At 43.7% G+C, this 20,200-nt stretch overlaps 1 protein-coding gene across 1 annotated transcript in view; it reads right to left on the bottom strand.

The window, feature by feature from the left end:
* ankar (ankyrin and armadillo repeat containing) overlaps positions 1–20,200 on the bottom strand; it is a 255,424-nt gene that overhangs the window by 178,239 nt on the left and 56,985 nt on the right. The window lies entirely within an intron of this gene.

Here is a 20,200-nt window from a genome sequence, read left to right as displayed (position 1 = left end):
AGCGACCCGGGTTCAATTCTGGGTACTGCCCGTGTGGAGTTTGCAAGTTCTCCCTGTGTCTGCGTGGGTTTCCTCCGGGTGCTCCACAGCCAAAAGACTTGCAGGTTGATAGGTAAATTGGCCATTATAAATTGCCCCTAGTATAAGTAGGGGAATTGAGGGACAGGTGGAGATGTGGTAGGAATATGGAATTAGTGTAGGATTAGTATAAATGGGTGGTTGATGGTCGGCACAGACTCAGTGGGCCTGTTTCAGTGCTGTATCTCTAAATAAAATAAAAAAAATAAAGGTGGCAGGACAGGTTGAGAGAGTGATTAATAAAGCTTACAGTATCCTGGGCTTTATTAATAGAGGCATAGACTACAAGAGCAAGGAAGTTATGTTGAACTTGTATAAGACCCCAGTTCGGCTCAGCTAGAGTATTGCGTCCAATTCTAGGCCTTGCACCTTAGGAAAGATGTGAGGGCAATGGAGAGAGTACAGAAAAGATTCACAAGAATGGTCCCAGGATTGAGGAACATCAGTTATGAAGATAGATTGGAGAAGTTGGGGCTGTTTTCCTTAGAAGACAGAAGGCTGAGAGGAGATTTGATAGAGGTATTCAAAATTGTGAGGGGTCTGGACAGAAAAGATAGGGAGAAACTGTTCCCATTCGTGAAAGGATCGAGAATGAGAGGGCACAGATTTAAAGTATTTGGTAAGAGAAGCAAAAGTGACATGAAAAACTTTTTCATGCAGCGAGTGGCTAAGGTTTGGAATGCACTGCCTGAGAGTGTGATGGAGGCAGGTTCAATTGAAGCATTAAAAAGGGAATTAGACTGTTATATGAGAAGGAAGAATGTTCAGGGTTATGGGAAGAAAGCGGGGGAATGGCATTAAGTGAATTGTTCTTTCGGAGAGCTGGTGCAGACACAATGGGCTGAATGGCCTCCTGCTGCGCTGCAACAATTCTGTGATTCTGTGAAGTTTGCTGATGATACTATGTTAGTTGGGAAACTAAGCTGTGAGGAAGACGCAAAGAAGCTGCAAAGGGATACAGACAGGTTAAGAGTATGGAAGCATAAGAAGGTGGGAATGTGATGGAAGCATGGGATGGTGAGTTTCCTCCTCCAGCCCCTGTCAGGATTGCAACTGACTGCCATTGCCCCACCCACTACATGTAAATGTTCACGAATGGGGACATGGTAGGGTCTAGGTTCCAGGGGGATTTTCCTGTTGTTTGCCCCTTTTATTGCAACAAAGGATTTAGCTTTGTTTAGACAAAGGACTTAGCTGTTAGGCCTCAGTTTTGGCCAAGGCCTAAGAACAAGTTTTCCCTTTACTTCTTCGTGGCTTTTCTACCCCATTCAAGTCTGCAGCATCACTGTGATTTTCTATTTATTGGCAGAAACAGGTTTTCTCTTGTGGTGAGATCTTAGTGGAAGCCTACTCTGCATGTTAAATTGCCCAAACCTAAGCATGCGTCAGGGATGCGGCAATGTCAGACCGGTGAGGGGATGATCCTCACACCTGCCACAACTGTTCAATTCTGAGAGGCAGGACAAACTGTTCAATTCTGAGAGACAGGACAAAGTGCCATTTAGAAGGGCACGGATTAATCAAGGACAGTCAGCATGGATTTGTTAAGGGGAGATCATGTGTGACAAACTTGATTGAATTTTCTGAAATAGTAACAAGGAGGATTGCTGAGGATAGTGCAATTGATGTGGTCTACATGGATTTTGACAAGGCTTTTGACAAGGTTCCACATGGCAGACTGGTGAAAAAAATAAAAGCCCATGGGATCCAGGGAATTGTAGCAAGCTGGATACAAAATTGTCTCAGTGATAGGAAACAAAAGGTAATTGTTGACTGGTATTTTTGCGACTGGAAGGCTGTTTCCAGTGGCGTTCCATAGGGTTCAGTACTAGGTCCCCTGCTTTTTGTGGTATATATTAACAATTTGGACATAAATGTAGGGGGCGTGATCAAGATGTTTACAGACGATGCAAAAATTGGCCGTGTGGTTGATAGCGAAAAGGATAGCTGTAGACTGCAGGAAGATATCAATGGACTGGTCAGGTGGGCAGAAAAGTGAGAAATGGAATTCAACTCGGATAAGTGTGAGGTGATACATTTGGGGAGGTCAAACAAGGTTAAGGAATAAACAATTAATGGGAGAATACTGAGAGGTGTAGAGGAAGTGAGAGACTTTGGAGTGAATGTCCACATATCCCTGAAGGTAGCAGGACAGGTCAATAAGGCAGTTAAGAAGGCATATGGAATCCTTTCCTTTATTAGCTGAGGTATAGAATATAAGAACAGGGAGGTTATGCTGGAACTGTATAAAGCATTAGTTAGGCCACAACTTGAGTACTGTGTGCAGTTCTGGTCACTTCATTACAGAAAGAATGTAATTGCATGAGAGAGGGTACAGATGAGATTTACAAGAATGTTGCCAGGATTGGAAAATGCTGCTATGAGGAAAGATTGGATAGGCTGGGGTTGCTGCCCTTGGAACACAGGAGGCTGAGGGGAGATTCGATTGAGATGTACAAAATTATGAGGGGCCTGGATAGAGTGGATGGGAAGGGCCTATTTACCTTAGCAGAGAGGTCAGTGACGAGGGGGCAGCGATTTAAAATGATTGATAGAAAGATTAGAGGGGAAATGAGGAAAAGGTTTTTCACCTAGAGGGTGGTAGGGGTCTGGAACTCACTGCCTGTAAGGGTTGTACAGACAGAAACCCTCAATTCATTAAAAAAAGTGTCTGTATATGCACATAAAATGCCGTAATCTGCAGGGCTACGGACCAAATGCTGAAAAGTGGGATTAGGCTGAGTGGCTCATTTTTCAGCCAGCGCAGACACGATGGGCCATGCAGCCTCTTTTTGTGCCGTAAACATTCTATGATGCTATAATTCCTATACCATTCCAAAGATGAAAGTCCATTCCAATATACATTGGCAACAAAGTTTTCCCATAATGAGATAAAAATTACTTCTCAATTAAATTTCAATAATGGAAGTTCCAGTTAATACTTCAATTTGAATTTCATGTATGATACAAAGAACATTACTTAGCAGTACAGACAATGACAGCCATCACTGGGGCAAGAATTGACCAAAACACTGGCATAAAATCACCTACATATTTTACAATACACATTATTAACAATTTAATTGTGAGGATTAGTTAAGATCATAGGAACATAAGAAAAGCCTTTCCTGTACATTACCTCTCCTATTATGACATCTAGTTTCATTTTGAATGTCATAGGGCTTTTGACTGTGCCACCTCAGCCGATTACCACAAACATTTATTATTCTTTAATTTCTGTCAAGGTGAAAGTGAAGTTAAAGGAGGTCAGTGTAAGGGAATAGAACACATTTTAGTTCAGGTACCCAGGGCTAGAAATTAGATTTCACCCAATTTCCAGGCACAGGGACCGTGATTCATAACGCGCCAGCACCTGCTCAGATCGAGTTGGGAAACACACGGAATTTGTGAATCTACCTCATTTATCTGATTGTGCCGGTGGCTGGCTCGTCTCCAATGCTTCTGTCTGTTCCATAATGCTGCAGATGAGCTCTGAACACAGGACCTTGCAGTGTTGTTACCAATCATTTGTTAGAGGTCGCCTCCTCTTTTTAAAGGCACACTGCCTCTTAAAAGGAAGCTGCACAAAAAGATTGCTGCATTAGAAAATTCTTGGAAACTGAACAACAGGCCAGACAGAGGATCCATAGTGATGGATGTGGCACTGGAAGTATTAGTGAAGCAAATGGGCATGAGGAGCGATGCCATAGTCCTGCGGGGACCAGGAGACCCTCAAGGACCACCCTCAGAAGGGAGTGGGAGCAGGTAGTCAGGAAGGTCAACTCCAGGAGTCTGGACCTGAGGACCTGGCAGCAGTGTCTCATGCTCACGAAAGGAATAGTGAGGAATTAAAGTAAACTGGAGTAATTATGAACTGTAAAAATGAACTGGTGAATTAAACTCCAAAAAAAGGACACATTTTGCTGCAGACAAGATGGAGTAAGAGGTCAGGTGATCCCTCCTGTACTGCAAATACACACCGTGACTATTGGAGACTAAACTTATCATCACATTTAAACTAGTTCTGGAGAAGACACAGTAAAATGTTAAACAGGCCATTCAATGATAAATGACTCCTATCTCCAAGAATTGGGCTAACAAAGACCTTCACAGACAGTTTAAACTAGTGTGGCAGGGGGGTGGGAACCAGAGCAGTAGGACAGCTAGTGAAGTAAATGAGGAGGACATAGTAAATAAGGCCTGACGGACTAAGAGGAAGAGCAGGCAGGGAGATGTTGCTGAGCACAGCGAGACTGGTCGTCTGAAGTGCATTTGTTTCAATGCGAGAAGTATAACAGGCAAGACAGATGAACTTAGAGCTTGGATTAGTACTTGGAAATACGATGTTGTTGCTATTACAGAGACTTGGTTGAGGGAAGGGCAGGATTTGTGCTAAATGTTCCAGGCTTTAGAAGCTTCAGGCAGGATAGAGGGGGATGTAAAAGGGGTGGGGAAATTGCATTACTGGTTAAGGAGAATATCACAGCTGTACTGTGGGAGGACATCTCAGAGGGGTCATGCAGCGAGGCAATATGGGTGGAGCTCAGGAATAGGAAGGGTGCAGTCACGATGTTGGGGGTTTACTACAGGCCTCCCAACAGCCAGCAGGAGGTAGAGGAGCAGATATGTAGACAGATTTTGGAAAGATGTAAAGGTAACAAGGTTGTAGTGGTGGGTGATTTTAACTTCCCCAATATTGACTGGGACTCACTGAGTGCTAGGGGCTTGGATGGGGCAGAATTTGTGAGGAGCATCCAGGAGGGCTTCTTGAAACAGTATGTAGATAGTCCAACTAGGGATGGGGCCATTCTGGACCTGGTATTGGGGAATGAGCCCGGCCAGGTGGTTGAAGTTTCAGTGGGGGAGCATTTCGCGAGCAGTGACCATAATTCCATAACTTTTAAGGTACTAGTGGATAAGGATAAGAGTAGTCCTCGGGTGAAGGTGCTAAATTGGGAGAAGGCTAATTATAACAATATCAGGCAGGAACTGAAGAATTTAGATTGGGGGCAGCTGTTTGAGGGTAAATCAACATCTGACATGTGGGAGTCTTTCAAACGTCAGCTGATTAGAATCCAGGACCAGCATGTTCCTGTGAGGAAGAAAGACAAGTTTGGCAAGTTTCGGGAAGCTTGGATAACACGGGATATTGTGAGCCGAGTCAAAAAGAAAAAGGAAGCATTTGTAAGGGCTGGAAGGCTGGGAACAGATGAAGCACTTGAGGACTATAAAGACAGTAGGAAGGAACTTAAGCAAGGAGTTAGGAGGGCTAAAAGGGGTCATGAAAAGTCATTGGCAAACAGGATTAAGGAAAATCCCAAGACTTTTTATACATATATAAAGAGCAAGAGGGTAACCAGGGAAAGGGTTGGCCCACTCAAGGACAGAGATGGGAATCTATGTGTGGAGCCAGAGGAAATGGGCGAGGTGCTAAATGAGTACTTTGCATCAGTATTCACCAAGGAGAAGGACTTGGTGGATGATGAGCCTCGGGAAGGGAGTGCAGATAGTCTCAGTCATCTCATTCTCAAAAAGGAGGTGTTGGGTGTCTTGCAAAGCATTAAGGTAGATAAGTCCCCAGGGCCTGATGAGATCTACCCTAGAATACTGAGGGAGGCAAGGGAAGAAATTGCTGGGGCCTTGACAGAAATCTTTGCATCCTCATTGGCTACAGGTGAGGTCCCAGAGGACTGGAGAATAGCCAATGCTGTTCCTTTGTTTAAGAAGGGTGGCAAGGATAATCCAGGAAATTATAGGCCGGTGAGCCTTACGTCAGTGGTAGGGAAACTATTAGAGAGGACTCTTCGGGACAGGATTTACTCCCATTTGGAAACAAACTAACTTATTAGCGAGAGACAGCATGGTTTTGTGAAGGGGAGTTCGTGTCTTACTAATTTGATTGAGTTTTTTGAGGAAGTGACGAAGATGATTAATGAGGGAAGGGCGGTGGATGTTGTCTATATGGACTTTAGTAAAGCCTTTGACAAGGTCCCGCATGGCAGACTGGTACAAAAGGTGAAGTCACACAGGATCAGAGGTGAGCTGGCAAGATGGATACAGAACTGGCTCGGTCACAGAAGACAGAGGGTAACAGTGGATGGGTGTTTTTCTGAATGGAGGGATGTGACTAGTGGTGTTCCGCAGGGATCAGTGCTGGGACCTTTGCTGTTTGTAGTATATATAAATGATTTGTAGGAAAATGCAGCTGGTCTGATTAGTAAGTTTGCGGACGACACAAAGGTTGGTGGAGTTGCGGATAATGATGAGGATTGTCAGAGGATACAGCAGGATATAGATCGGTTGGATACTTGGGCGGAGAAATGGCAGATGGAGTTTAATCCGGACAAATGTGGCAATGCAGGTGGATAAGGTAGTCAAGAAGGCATTCGGCATGCTTGCCTTCATTGGTCGGGGCACAGAGTATAAAAATTGGCAAGTCATGTTGCAGCTGTACAAAACCTTAGTTAGGCCACACTTAGAATATTGCGTGCAATTCTAGTCGCCACACTACCAGAAGGACGTGGAGGCTTTGGAGATGGTACAGAGGAGGTTTACCAGGATGTTGCCTGGTCTGGAGAGCATAAGCTATGAGGAGAGGTTGGATAAACTCGGATTGTTTTCACTGGAATGACGGAGGTGGAGGGGTGACATGATAGAGGTTTACAAAGTTATGAGCGGCATGGACAGAGTGGATAGTCAGAAGCTTTTTCCCAGGGTGGAAGAGTCAGTTACTAGGGGACATAGGTTTAAGTTGCGAGGGGCAAAGTTTAGAGGGGATGTCTGAGGCAAGTTTTTTACACAGAGGGTGGTGAGTGCCTGGAACTTGCTGCCAGGGGAGGTGGTGGAAGCAGATACGATAGCGACATTTAAGAAACTTCTTGACAAATATATGAATAGGAAGGGAATAGAGGGATATGGGCCCCGGAAGTGCAGAAGGTGTTAGTTTCGGCAGGCATCAAGATCGGCGCAGGCTTGGAGGGCCGAATGGCCTGTTCCTGTGCTGTACTGTTCTTTGTTCTTTGACAGAGTGACTCTGGATGCAAAGCCAAGATAATAGGTGGGAAATAACACCACTTTATCAAGATAAGCTACATTCCAACCCCATTGTGTAACAATGGCCCCATGTTCAAAGGCATTGACACACCAGGGGAGAGCATCTATGCTCACCTGACCAAAACACAGCCTAATAAAGGTTTTTCTTAAAAAAAGAGATCTCTCTGAGAGAGAGAGAGAGAGAGAGAGAGAGGGAGAGAGAAAGAAATCCAGCCAGCGAGGAAGCTGAGACACCTATTCCAGCCAAGGCTATGACCTGCCTGTAACAACTTTAAACCACTGAGGCAGAGACTCCAAAGGTGACCTTGAAAACTCCCCATCTGAGAAACTTTAACAAGATTGTCCACCAATTTTGATTGACAAATTAAACAAAGGAATCTGCAACACTTCAGTGAACCAAGACAAGGAACATCAGACTTGCAACGCTGTTAAAAATTCCATCCGGAAAACCAAGAAGGTTTCAAAGTAAACTCTTTTTACAACAGTTGGATCTAAATGCAAGGTATCCTCTAATCTCTATCATTTCTTGTGTTTTTGCATGTGTGCACCTGTATGAGTAAGGTTGAGAACATTTTCAGGTACTGTTTAATAAATAGTTATCTTTCTTTTTCAAACCTATGAGAAAACCTGTAGTTTTTTCACTTGATCCTTAAAACACTCAGAGATTGAAACATTAAAAAAAACGCTTTCTGCGGTCAGTTGAGTGGTGAAAAGTGGAGGTCACTCATATCATCTCCCACCTGTCTGTGACAGATGCCACAAGAAATCTAACGACCTCACGTGGGTGTCAATGAATGCATCTTTACATGACATCTCCTAGCCACCACTCTAACAATCTCTCATGCTTGTTCTGATCCCCATGATCCCCAAAAGAACCGAATTTACCGACGACCCCAAAGAAAGACCAATTGGACAAGATTTTACTTTTACAACATAAATTGAACATGAATTAACAGACAAATCACAGTCAATATATATATTACAAATTAAACATTAACTACCAGATACAACAAAGATAGATCTCATGGATTTACTAGGCAGTCCATTTAGGATATATGACATCAATTACAGCCACAAAGTTCTTCAAAGCTCTGAACTTCCTTAGTGAGTTCTTCAGCTCCTTTCTTCCAAGATGCAGCCACCAATTCTCATCCAACAGCAGTTCCCCTTCAACACAAACTCTACGGGTATGGTCTTCATCAAAACTGCACACTTCTCCAGAACCTCCTCAGCTCTGTTCATGACGGTCTTGATGGCACGGATCCACCAGTACGACTTTAAGAAATGGAAAGAGCAGTAGCAACTCATATCTGCCTATTGCCAGCTCGTGGACCCAGCCTTCACTTTCTTCAACTTGCCTGCACTCCATTCTGTATGATCTGAGCTTGGATGGCTCTGTCTTTTAATCTGGTTCCAACCAGTTTCTGTTTCTCCAGGAACCTGAAGTTTTACTTCCCCTTTTAGTTTGTGTCTGTTTCAAAAAAAAACAAGCTTTGAAACCAGCGTCAGTACATCTAACAGAACATTCAACAAGTTGTCTGTTCAGACAACAGGTTGCACATGCTCCGTCACTGGTACCACAAACCACGGATTCCATCATACATCCCCCACTTGGGAAAAAGAAAGCTTTACTGTAGCAAAATTTTCTTTACAACAGTTCAAAAATACAGCAAATTCTTAACATCATAAATGCTTTAACTATTAAACAAGAACACAAGAATCAGGAGCAGTAGATCATGTGGCCCAGCGAGCCTGCTCCACCATTCAAAACAATCAAGGCTGATCTTGGGATTCAACTCCACTTTCCCGCCTGCTCGTCATATCCCTTGATTCCCTGAGAGACCAAAAATCTGTCCATGCCAGTCTTAAATGTATTCACCGATGGAGCATCCACAACCCTCCGGGGCAGAGAATTCCAAAGATTCACAATACTTTGAATGATGTAATTTCTCCTCATCTCAGTCCTAAATGATTGGCCCCATATCCTGAGACTGTACCCCTGTGTTTTAGCTTCCCCAAACAGCGGAAATCATCTCTCAGTCTACCCTATCTAGCCCTTTTAGAATCCTATAAGTTACAATGAGATCACCTCTCATTCTTTTAAACTCCAGTGAATACATGCTGAATTTACTCAGCCTCTCATCATAGGACAACCCCCTCGTCCCAGGGACCAATCTCATGAACCTTTGCTGTACTGCCTCCAATGCAAGTATATCCTTTCTTAAATGTGGAGACCAAAACTGTACACAGTATTCCAGATTTGGTCTCACCAAAACCCTGTACAATTGTAGCAATACCTCCTTATTCCTGTACTTCAATCCCCTTGTAATAAAGGCCAATATATCATTTGCCTTCCTAATTGCTTGCTGTATCTACATGTTAACTTTCTGCATTCCTTGTACCTTTCCACTTACCTTTGTATCGTCAGCAAATTTAGATACATTACTCTCTGTCTCTTCATCCAAGTCATTAATATAGATCGTAAATAGCTGAGGCCCCAGCACTGATTCTTGCGACACTCCACTATTCACTGCCTGCCAACTTGAAAATGTCCCGTTTATGCCCATTCGTTGCTTCCTGTCTGTTAAACAATCATCCATCCATGCTAATATATTACCCCCAACTCCATGAGCCCTTATCTTGCTGATTAACCTTTTGTGTGGCACCTTATCAAATGCCTTTTGGAATTCCAGGTATATTACATCTACTGGTTCCATTTTATCAACCCTACTAATTACATCCTCAAAAAACTCTAATAAATTTGTCAAACAGGATTTCCCTTTAGTAAAACCTTGTTGAATTGTTCTAATCATACTGTGCTTTTCTAAATGTATTGTTAAGACTTCCTTAATAATAGATTCCAGGGTTTTCCCAACAACTGATATTAGGCTAACTGACCTGCAGTTCCCTGTTTTCTCTCCCCCTCCTTTCTTGAAAAGCGGTGTAACATTTGCCAACTTCCAATTTGATGGGACTGTTCCCGAATCTAAGGAATTTTGGAAAATCATAGTTAGCGCACCCACTATCTCTGCAGCTATCTCTTTTAGAACACTAGGGTGTAGGTCATCAGGTCCTGGAGATGTGTCAGATTTAGTCCCTTAAGTTTCTCCAATACTTTTTCTCTGCTGATATGAATTTCCTTATTTTCCTCAGTTATTTTAGCCCCTAGGTTACTGTTTATTTCTGCTTTGGAACTTGTGTCTTCTACTGTGAAGAAAGACACAAAATATTTGGTCAATGCCTCTGCCATTTCCTCATTCCCCATGATGATTTCTCCTATCTCTGCTTCTAAGGGACGAACGTCTACTTTAGCTACTCTCTTCCTTTTGATATATCTATAAAAGCTTTTTATATTTCTGGTTAGTTTACTCTCATATTCTATATTTTTCCTTTTTCATCAACATTTTGGTGGCCCTTTGCTGTTTTCTAAAACACTCCCAATCCTCAGACTTGCTACCCTTGTTTGCAACATTGTAAGCCTCTTCTTTTAATCTATGCTTAACTATGCTCAACTTCCTGAGTGAGCCACAGATGGGTCTTCCTTGCTGAGTTTTTGTTTTTCAAAGGAATGTATTTTTGTTGAACATTTTGAATTGGTTCTTTAAATGTTTTCCACTGTTCATTTACTGCCATACCTTTTAGTCTAAATACCCAATTTACCTTAACCAGTTCTCCCTAATGCCTATGTAATTGGCTTTGTTTAAGATTCTTGTTTGCGATTGGAGCATGTTGCTTCCAAACTTAACACGGAATTCAATGGTATTATGATCACTATTTCCCAGTGGAACTTTTACTATTACACAATACTAGATCTAAGATAGCTTTATCCCTAGATGGCTCCACAATGTATTGCTCCAAGAAACTGTCCCAAAAACATCCTACAAATTCATCTTCTAGACCACTCCTGCCAATTTCATTGTCCCAGTCCATATGAAGATTAAAGTCCCTCACAATTATTACATTGCCTTTATTATAAGACCCAATAATTTTTTTGTTGAATGCTCTGTCCAACAGTATAATTACTGTTAGGGGGCATATAAACTACGCCCACCAGTGTTTTCTGAATCTTGCTATTCCATATTTCCACCCATACTGATTCTACTTCATGATCTCCTGAGGCCAGGTCCTTATTTTCTGATGTACAATTTTTGTTAAACTCTCCGTCCCTTCCTGCACCATTCTGCTTGTTTTTACTCACAATGCTATACTGTCTGTTGCCTTGGCCTTTCTCTTTGAATTTCTAAATCTCCCCTCTCCCACTCTGTTAATTCACAGCCTGTAGACTTATCTGCTGGCTCACTCTTGAGTTTGCACTGTCCCTTCCTGCCACACTCTGATTATCATTATCCTTATTGCTATCTTGCTCTCTTGCCTTCTCCTCTCTCTTTAAATTATCACACCTTCCTTCACTTGATCCCTCACCCCCACTATCTAGTTTAAAGCCCTCTCTACTCCCCTAGTTATACGACTCGCCAGAACACTGGTACGAGCATGGTTCAGATGTAGACCATCCCAACGGTACAGCTCCCACTTTCCCCAGTACTGGTGCCAGTACTCCATGAATCGAAACCCACTTCTCTCACACCAATCTGTGAGCCACACATTTATCTGGCTAACCTTATTTACCCTACACCAATTTGCTTGTGGCTCAAATAATAACCCCGAGATTATTACTTTTGAGGTTCTTCTTTTTAATTTAGCCCCTAGCTGCTCATACTCCCTATGCAGAACCTTTTTCCTAGTCCTATCTATGTCATTGGTACCCACGTGACCACGACAACTGGATCCTCCCTCTCCAACTGCATGTTTCTCTCCAGGCCCCAGCAGATGTCCCAAACCCTGGCACCAGGCAGGCAACACAGCCTTCTGGACTCCTGCTCTTGGCTGCAGATGATGGTGTCTATCCCCCTAACTATACTGCCCTCTACTACCACTACATTCCTATTTACACCCCCTGCTTGAATGGCTTCTATTGGACAATTGCAAGGGCTGAGGCTCCTCCACGTCTGCCTTCTCGATCCCCTTACCTGGCTCACTTGCAGTCATACCCTCCTGTCCCTAACCATGGACCAAATCAGAAGACGCTAGCCTATGGGGTGTGACTGCCTTCTGGAACATAGTGTCTAGGTAACTTTCCCCCTCCCTGATGCACCATAGTGTTTGCAGCCCGACCTCCAGCTCACTGACTCTGAACTGAAGCTCCTCGAGCTGCAGACACTTACTGCAGACATGTTTGCTGTGGATCACACCGGTGTCCATGAGCTCCCTCATACTGCAGCTGCAATCCTGAGTGTGTTTTACATAACCAATTAATTACATATTTATTTAATTAATAGGAAATATTTGCCAGCCAATCTATTAAGCTTTACTACTATTAGTAAATAACACCTTACAGTTACTAAAATTATCCGAGTTTTGAAAGATAAACAAGAAAAAACTCACCAACCAATCAACTACCTGTTTTCCTCTGACGCCACACTTTGATTCTTCTCAGAACACCGTCGGTCTGTTCCGGTGCCCTGGACTGGATAGCTCTTTTAAACTCTCCGCTGGCCCCGTTTTCTCTCTCTCTCCTCGTCACCACTCTTTTAAACTCCCCGCTGGTCCCGCTCTCTCTTTCTCTCCCTCTGTCCCCTTCCCGCCGCTCTTTTAATGTCTCAAGTAGAGGTAACATTTACATATTCCACACTAATACCTATCGTATTTACAAAATCATAAGGGCTTAACTAATAACAAAACTAAGTAAATGTGATAATTAGGATTAGCAGGATTCAAACATTATAAAATTATCATAACTCAGAGCCTTCCTTCTCTCTTCCTTAAACTTTAGACAGAGCACCAGCAATTACATTTTTTTTCCTACAGCATGCACAATTTTTAGTGTAAATAGCTGTAACATCAAACTCCAATGTAACAGCCTGAAATTCATTGTTCTGAACTTTTCTAGAAACACAAGTGGGTTGTGTTCTGTATGAACTAGTACTGCCCCCTGACTATTGGTCATATATACCTCAAACTGTTCTTTGCTGGTTATTAATCTTCCTAGAGAAGTAGACGATACCAGCATCATCATCTTGGAGCAGCAATGCTCCATCCCTGGCATCGATAGACACGTTGAATGGCTTACTAAAATCTGGGAATGCAAGAGCGGGCTCCTTTATCAAAATGGCTTTTAACTTCTCAAATGCTGTTTGGCATGACTCTGATCATTCGAACTTCACATTTGTCTTTAACAAATTTGTCAATGGGGTGACTACTGTCCTGAAATTAGGGACTTATTTCCTGTAGAATCCACATAGACAAGAAATCGTAACACTTCTTTCTTTGTCTTCAGTACAGGAAGGTCTATTACTGCCTGGACATTGGCATCTCACAGTAACACTTGACCTTGACCCACGCTATGTCCTAAATAAGCGATCTTGGACTTAACAAACTCACTCTTTGCCAGGTTTATGACAAGGTGAGCTTTGGCCAGTTTGTCAAATAAAGCTCTCAAATGTCTGACATGATCACTCCAAGTGTCGCTGTACACCAAAAGGTCATTGATGGACATAACACAATTACTCAACCCGGCAATCACTTGATTGGATAATCTTTGAAATGTAGCCAGTGTATTTTTCATACCAAAGGGCAGGACTTTACATTGGAACACACCATCTGGTGTCACAAAAGTATAAATTTCTTTGGCTTGGTCAGTCAAGGGGACTTGGCAATATTCCTTAAGCAAATCAATCTTGCTAAGAAAGGACGAGTTCCCCACCCGATCAATACAATCCTCGAGTCTAAGGATTGGATAGGAGTCTGTCTTAGTTACCACATTAACCTTTCAGTAATCAATGCAGAATCTTTGAGAATCATCTGGTTTTGGTACCAGAATGATACAAGAATCCCAACTACTTTGACTAGGATCAATTGTATCATTATTTAACTTGTATTGACCCTCCTCTCTGACTTTGGCCAACATGCTGGGATTGAGTCTGTCAGTGTTTTGTTTAATTGGTTTAGCTTCCCCTACATCAACCTCATGAATAGCCAGAGAAAGTATGACCTGGCTTATGTGTGCATACAGGTTTATATTCCCTCAATAGGTCAGCTATGCCTTTCCTCTGCTGCTCAGGTAGATGGTATAGCATCTCATCTGGACCCTCCAACACGTCTACGTTCGCCCGCTTCACCGCAGGAGGCTCAATCTGAGAACACTCCGTCTCAGACTCATCATCTGCTTCATCAAGTGCACCCCCCCAGTATCACCATCTACATTTTCTACCACCTGTGTTACACCTACTGGCTGACTATGCTCATGATCATATTACCTCTTCAGCATATTCACATGACACACCCTTTGACTCTTTTGTCTGTCTGGGGTACTAACTAAATAGTTCACATCACTGAGTTTCCTTTTGATACAGTAGGGTCCACTAAACCTAGCTTTCAATGGTTCCCAAGCAAAGGCAACAAGACTAGCACCTTATCCCTGGGTTGAAAATCATGTGCCTTAGCTGTTCTATCTCCTTGTGCTTTCATCACCTGCTGAGAAGCCTTGAGATGTTCTCTGGCCACCGCACAAGATTTTGAGAACTTTGACACATAATCTAGAAGGGTAGTTTCCTCCTCCTGTGCCAAAAACTTCTCCTTAATGAATTTTAGGAGGGCACTAATCTCAAGCCTATTGACCAGTTCGAAGGGACTGAAAACAGTAGACTTATTTGGCATGTCCCTAGTTGCAAATAACAATAATGATATCCCTTTATCCCAATCCTGGGGATACTCAAGACAATAGGCCCTAATCATACTCTTTACGGTTGGGTGATGCCTCTTCAAAGCAGCTTGGGACTGTGGGTGATATGCAGACGACTTGAGCTGCTTCACTCCTAAATTACACATGACCTCCTGGAATACACCTAACATGAAATTTGACCCCTGGTCAGACTGAATTTCAATGGCAACCCATACCTAGTGAAAAAAAGGACCAACTCCTCAATCAATGGTCCTGCCTCTGGAAATCGAGTGGACAAATCCATGATGGTCAGGAGATATCTATGACCCAACTTAGCCTCAGGCAAGGATCCAAACCAATCCATAAGAACCCTACTAAATGGTTCATCAAATGCAGGTATTGGTATTAATGGGTCTAGCTTAATCAAAGGCTGTGTCTTCCAACCACCTGATATGTGTGACCTGTCTTACAAAAGTCACCCATATCATTATGCAGGTACGGCCAGTAAAAATGCACCATTAACCTAGCCTGAGTCTTACGAATACCCTAATGACCTGTGATTCTCAAAATTTCACTGTGGTAGCAAAGATAGACAATAATTTGATGGACTACAGCCCAATCCTCAGAGGACCTCTGGGGAGGTCTCCACTTCCTCATCAAAATTACATTCTTGAAATAACAACACTTAGGGACCTTTTCAGCCTCTGCCTCAGAACACACCGTTTGAGATAAGCTCCTCAAATCACCGTCTGCCTATTGTGCCTCAACCAAGGAAGATCTGCTAAACAATTCACCATTGTTTGCCCTGGAGCCTTTAACACAAACATCCCCATCCAAATCCTTGAAACAGGTTTCAGCCAACCAAACATCTGAATTGTCTTTCATAACAACTGAATCGGTCTCATCTTGTGTAACCCCATGGGCCTGGGACCTAGTCACAACACGATCTGGGAATAGTCTGGGAAATTCTTCTGCAAAATATCAGTTTCTGCAGACTCGGCTGGCTTCCCCAGAATCACTGTAGATGCCAATACCTTATCCCCAGCCAAGTCATTTCCTAGTAAATAATCCACACCTTCAATAGGCAAACTAGGAATGACACCGACAGCGACAGGACCACTGACTGAGCCACATTTTAAATCAACCCTATATAATAATTTCCATCAATAGGCTGAATTAACACCTTTGCATTCATTCAACTACTGTGAGGGAAATTCATGTCACCTGCCAACATCAGTGACTGTGCCGCCCTTGTATCTCTAAGGATAACAATTGACTTGCCTGTCTTACCCGGCCAACGTGAGGATACTTCATCCCCAAACAGAAAACTTCTATAGTTTTCTCTAACCTGATTCACTGTGTCAGTGAACATGGGAGAAACTATCTGCTTATCACGAATGTTACCCACTAGAATGGTATTTTCTGGGGGATACCATTTGACTGTACAAATGCTTGCTTTTCCACTACTAACACTCAGCCTTCACATGTCCTTTTTTATGACAAAAATAGCATGTCAGTCCCCTCGAACCAAATTGTCCTCTGGACATTCTCTTTTACTATTCTGAGGAGGGTCTTTGTCTTTACATTTGCCATCTTTCTCAATAGAACCAGATCTCTTTTCATTGTCAATCTTTATATCTCTCCAAGTTCTCTGAAAGTTTCCAAATTGAGGCCTGTGACTACTGTCCTTGTGAATCAATTCATAATCATCTGCCACTACTGCGGCTTCCTTTATTTTACGAACTTTATGTTCTTCCAGGTGGGACCTTATTCCCAAAGGGACACTATTTTTGAATTCTTCCATCAGATTCACTTCCCTACAGTTCTCAAAGTCTTGGGCAACCTTCAATGATCTATACCACCTATCAAACACCATTTCCTTCTCTCTTACAAATTACACGTATGTCTGACCCTGTTTCCTTTTTAAATTTCTGAATTTCTGTCTGTAGGCCTCTGGTACCAACTCATAGGCATGAGAACAGCAATCTTTACTTTGTCATAGTTCCATGAGTGCTATACTGAAAGAGATGAGTACACCTCTGTAGCTTTCCCATCAAAAACATTCTGTAGGAGCATTATCCAAGATGATTTAGCCAATTCAGGTTTGTGGCAAATTTCTCAAATGACACAAAGTACATTTCTACTTTCTCCTCACTAAATTTAGGTTGCAAGCCAATATTCTTTGCCAAATCAAAACTACGAGGAGTTTGCTCTGGGTCATCCTCAGCTTTCATCTCCAATGCACATTTACTGACTTTAAGCTTTCCCCTTTCCAAATCTAAATTCTTCCTTCCCCTTTTTCTTTTGAATTCAAGTTTTTTCATTTCTTTTTCTAATTCTAATTCAAGTTTTTTTCATTTCGCCTACTCTTTCTAATTCAAGTTTTCGCATTTCTCTTCCTTTTTCTTCTCTTTCCAATTTCATCCTCTTTTTTTCTGGTTCAATTTTGGCTCGTTCTACTTGAACACTAGCAGAAACATTCTTTTCTTTTTTAAGCTTCAAGTGAGGAACCAATTCGTCAATGATCTCTGCCTTCCTAGCCCCTAAGTTTAACTGACCCCTATATGTTACCTGCTATAGCCTTCAAATTATCTTTTGTCAACTGTTCCAAGGCAGTAAGGGACACATCCTCTTTCTTCACAAAGGCCTTAGTATCAAAGGTACACATGCTGATTTCCCACTGAATACAACAAAAGTAAATGTGAAATCTTGTTTGTTTAAATTCTGGAAAATTCTAGTGAACCTGTTTCACAGCCTAATTTGGTTCTATCCTGGATGAGCCCCAATTTTGCTGGCAGAAGTAGCAAAGGGAAAACTGCCACGGCAGCTTCATCTCTGCGAGGATAACACTCTGGAGGCCTACTACGCACCAGGCATGGGTGTCATACCCCCTGTCTTTTTGCACCCCCGTGGCATGATGCAGCATCTCTAACAGAGGGAGGGCCAGGGGGCAACTGCGCCTGCCCGTGAAGCTCCACAATGAGAGGAATGGCAACCGACCATGCCAAGAAGGGCCAGAGAGCGTACCAGACTTCAGTCAGCTACCTCCAAATGTCCAAGCAGCTTTGTCAGCAAAGACTGCAGCTCTCCAGGCAGGCCGTCACTGACTTATGTGACCTGCTGCAGGACAAGTTACGACCTAAGGGATTTGGTGGGCACCCTATGCCTGTGGCATTGAAAATCACTGTGGTACTTAACTTTTATGTGTTTGGATCATTTAAAGGATCCAGTGGGGACATGTGTGGCATCTCCCAGGCAGCAGCTCACTGCTGCATCAAGGCAACCAATGCTCTATTCAAGGCCGGCGATTATGTGCGCTACCAGACCGACCCTGACAGTGAGGCTGAGAGGGCTATTGAATCCGGGGCCATTGCTGGATTCCTCGATGTGCAAGGTGTGATAGATTGCACGCATGTGGCCATCAAGGCTCCAACGGACCAGCCAACCATCTTCATCAACATGAAGGCTTCCATTTAATCAAGGTTCAACTGGTCTGCGCCAACTGAAAATGTTTTCTACAGGTTTGTGTCAGCTTCCTGAGAAGCAGCCACGATGCATACATACTTCGATAGTCCCAGCTTTTCAGGCCCCCCACTTGCCTTCAGGATGGATGCTTGGCGACAACAACTACCCATTGAAGAAATGGTTACTGATGTCCGTGAGGAGCAGGCCATTGGGCTGCTGAAAATGAGATGCCTGAATCGATTTGAAGGAGCCCTGCAGTATGCCCGAGCAAGGGTCTCGCGTATCGTGCTCTGTACAATCTAGCACTGCCAAGGAGGGAGGCCTTGCATGACAAGGACATGGTTGAACACCACTCCTCCATTGACAAGGAGGGTGTGGAGAGGGTGATGAGCAGGCAGCACTGGATGTTGAGCCACTTGCACCGGTGGCCAGGCACATTGAGTGACGCGCCAAGGAGGCAAGAGACCATCTTATACTTAACTGCTTCCAGTCACTATAATGGCCTTTCACAGTAAACTCAATAAAGAATCACCTCAACGCATGTAGTCTGCCGCCTCCTTTCTGTTTGATTTCCGTGCCTAACACCAAGCTGAACCACATGCCAAGGCCCATGGGAGAAGCTAATCAAAAAAGAGCTGTCCTTACACTGTCATCCACTAAAGGGGAAGAGTGAAGTCAGCAGCTCATAATTAAGGCTTGATCGAATAATCATTTCCACAATGAAAGTTAATTTAAAAAACAAAAGCATTTTATCTGAGAAAACAATTGTCAAATGTCAAACACACGTGAAACCCTAAGTGTCTCTAGGTGGTTTTCTTTATATGTTTACAAGTGCTTCTGCGAGGTGTGACCCCTGTGCTAGCAGCTGGGCTGGAGGCAGGCTGTTGATCACGCTGCCCCTTGGCTGTGATGACTTCGGCAGCCGTCCTCTGGCTGCCTGAGGGTGGAGGGTCCCGGATGACAGAGGTTTCCTACACAGGTGCAGGGCTCTCCTCAGGTGTTGTGGCTACTGGAGCTGGGCTCACTGGTAGAGGGGCTGAGGAGCCGATGTCTACACTCAGAGCGCCTGAGGGGAGCCCCCAGCTATCAACCTCTCCTCCTCCCTTTTCAGGCTCACTTGAGCCTCTCTGCTCACCAGAGAATGACAAGGAGCTGGAGAAGAGTTCAGGGGCCTCGTCTTTCTCTCGCCTTGCCACTGCTGCATCAAGCTCATGGCTAGATGACAGTGTGCAGGGCTGTACACATTTGTGGGATCTGGCTCTCCATGAGGGTCACCAACCTCACGATGGAGGATGCACTCATATGACTGAGACATGGATGGACTCCTCCATCATCCACTCATGGCTGCGCATGGCCTCTCGCCAGATGTTGCCTTATCTCTCTCGACAATTTCAGAATGCCCTGTGCTGTCGATACCAGAGGCTCATCATCAGCCTGGGGCTCAGCATGGGCCTGGCCACCCACAGTCCTCTGACTGTCAGTGGCTTCAGCTGTCTCAGCCTAAGACAGCTGCTCAGACCAGTGTGCAGTGCTCTCACCAGCTCGTGACCCTGATTCTAAAGCCGAGTGGAAATCCACCAAGGTGCAAGTATCTGCGCTGGTGGAATGTGCAGGAGAGTCATTGGATGGTGTATCCTCAGATTGCAGATGCTCCTCAGAGGTGGAATTATGTCCCCCCTCGACAGGGGTCTCCTGCTGACACTGACCTGCATAAGAGAACACAAACCTGTGTGGATTAGGACAAGATCTTGTCATGCCAAACATGTATGATGGGGGTGTCCAGAAGTTATCTGTAAGTCGATGGAAGTCAATCCTCACTCTCTTGTGCGGAGACTCATCATCCGCTACTGAGCGGCCACCCTGGGTCCTCGCTAGTTCAAAAGCCTC

The sequence above is a fragment of the Heterodontus francisci genome, chromosome 7 (genome assembly GCF_036365525.1).
Source record: "Heterodontus francisci isolate sHetFra1 chromosome 7, sHetFra1.hap1, whole genome shotgun sequence".
NCBI lineage: Eukaryota > Metazoa > Chordata > Chondrichthyes > Heterodontiformes > Heterodontidae > Heterodontus > Heterodontus francisci.
Note: the sequence above shows the minus strand (reverse complement) of the source record. Positions and strands in the feature narration are given on the sequence as shown.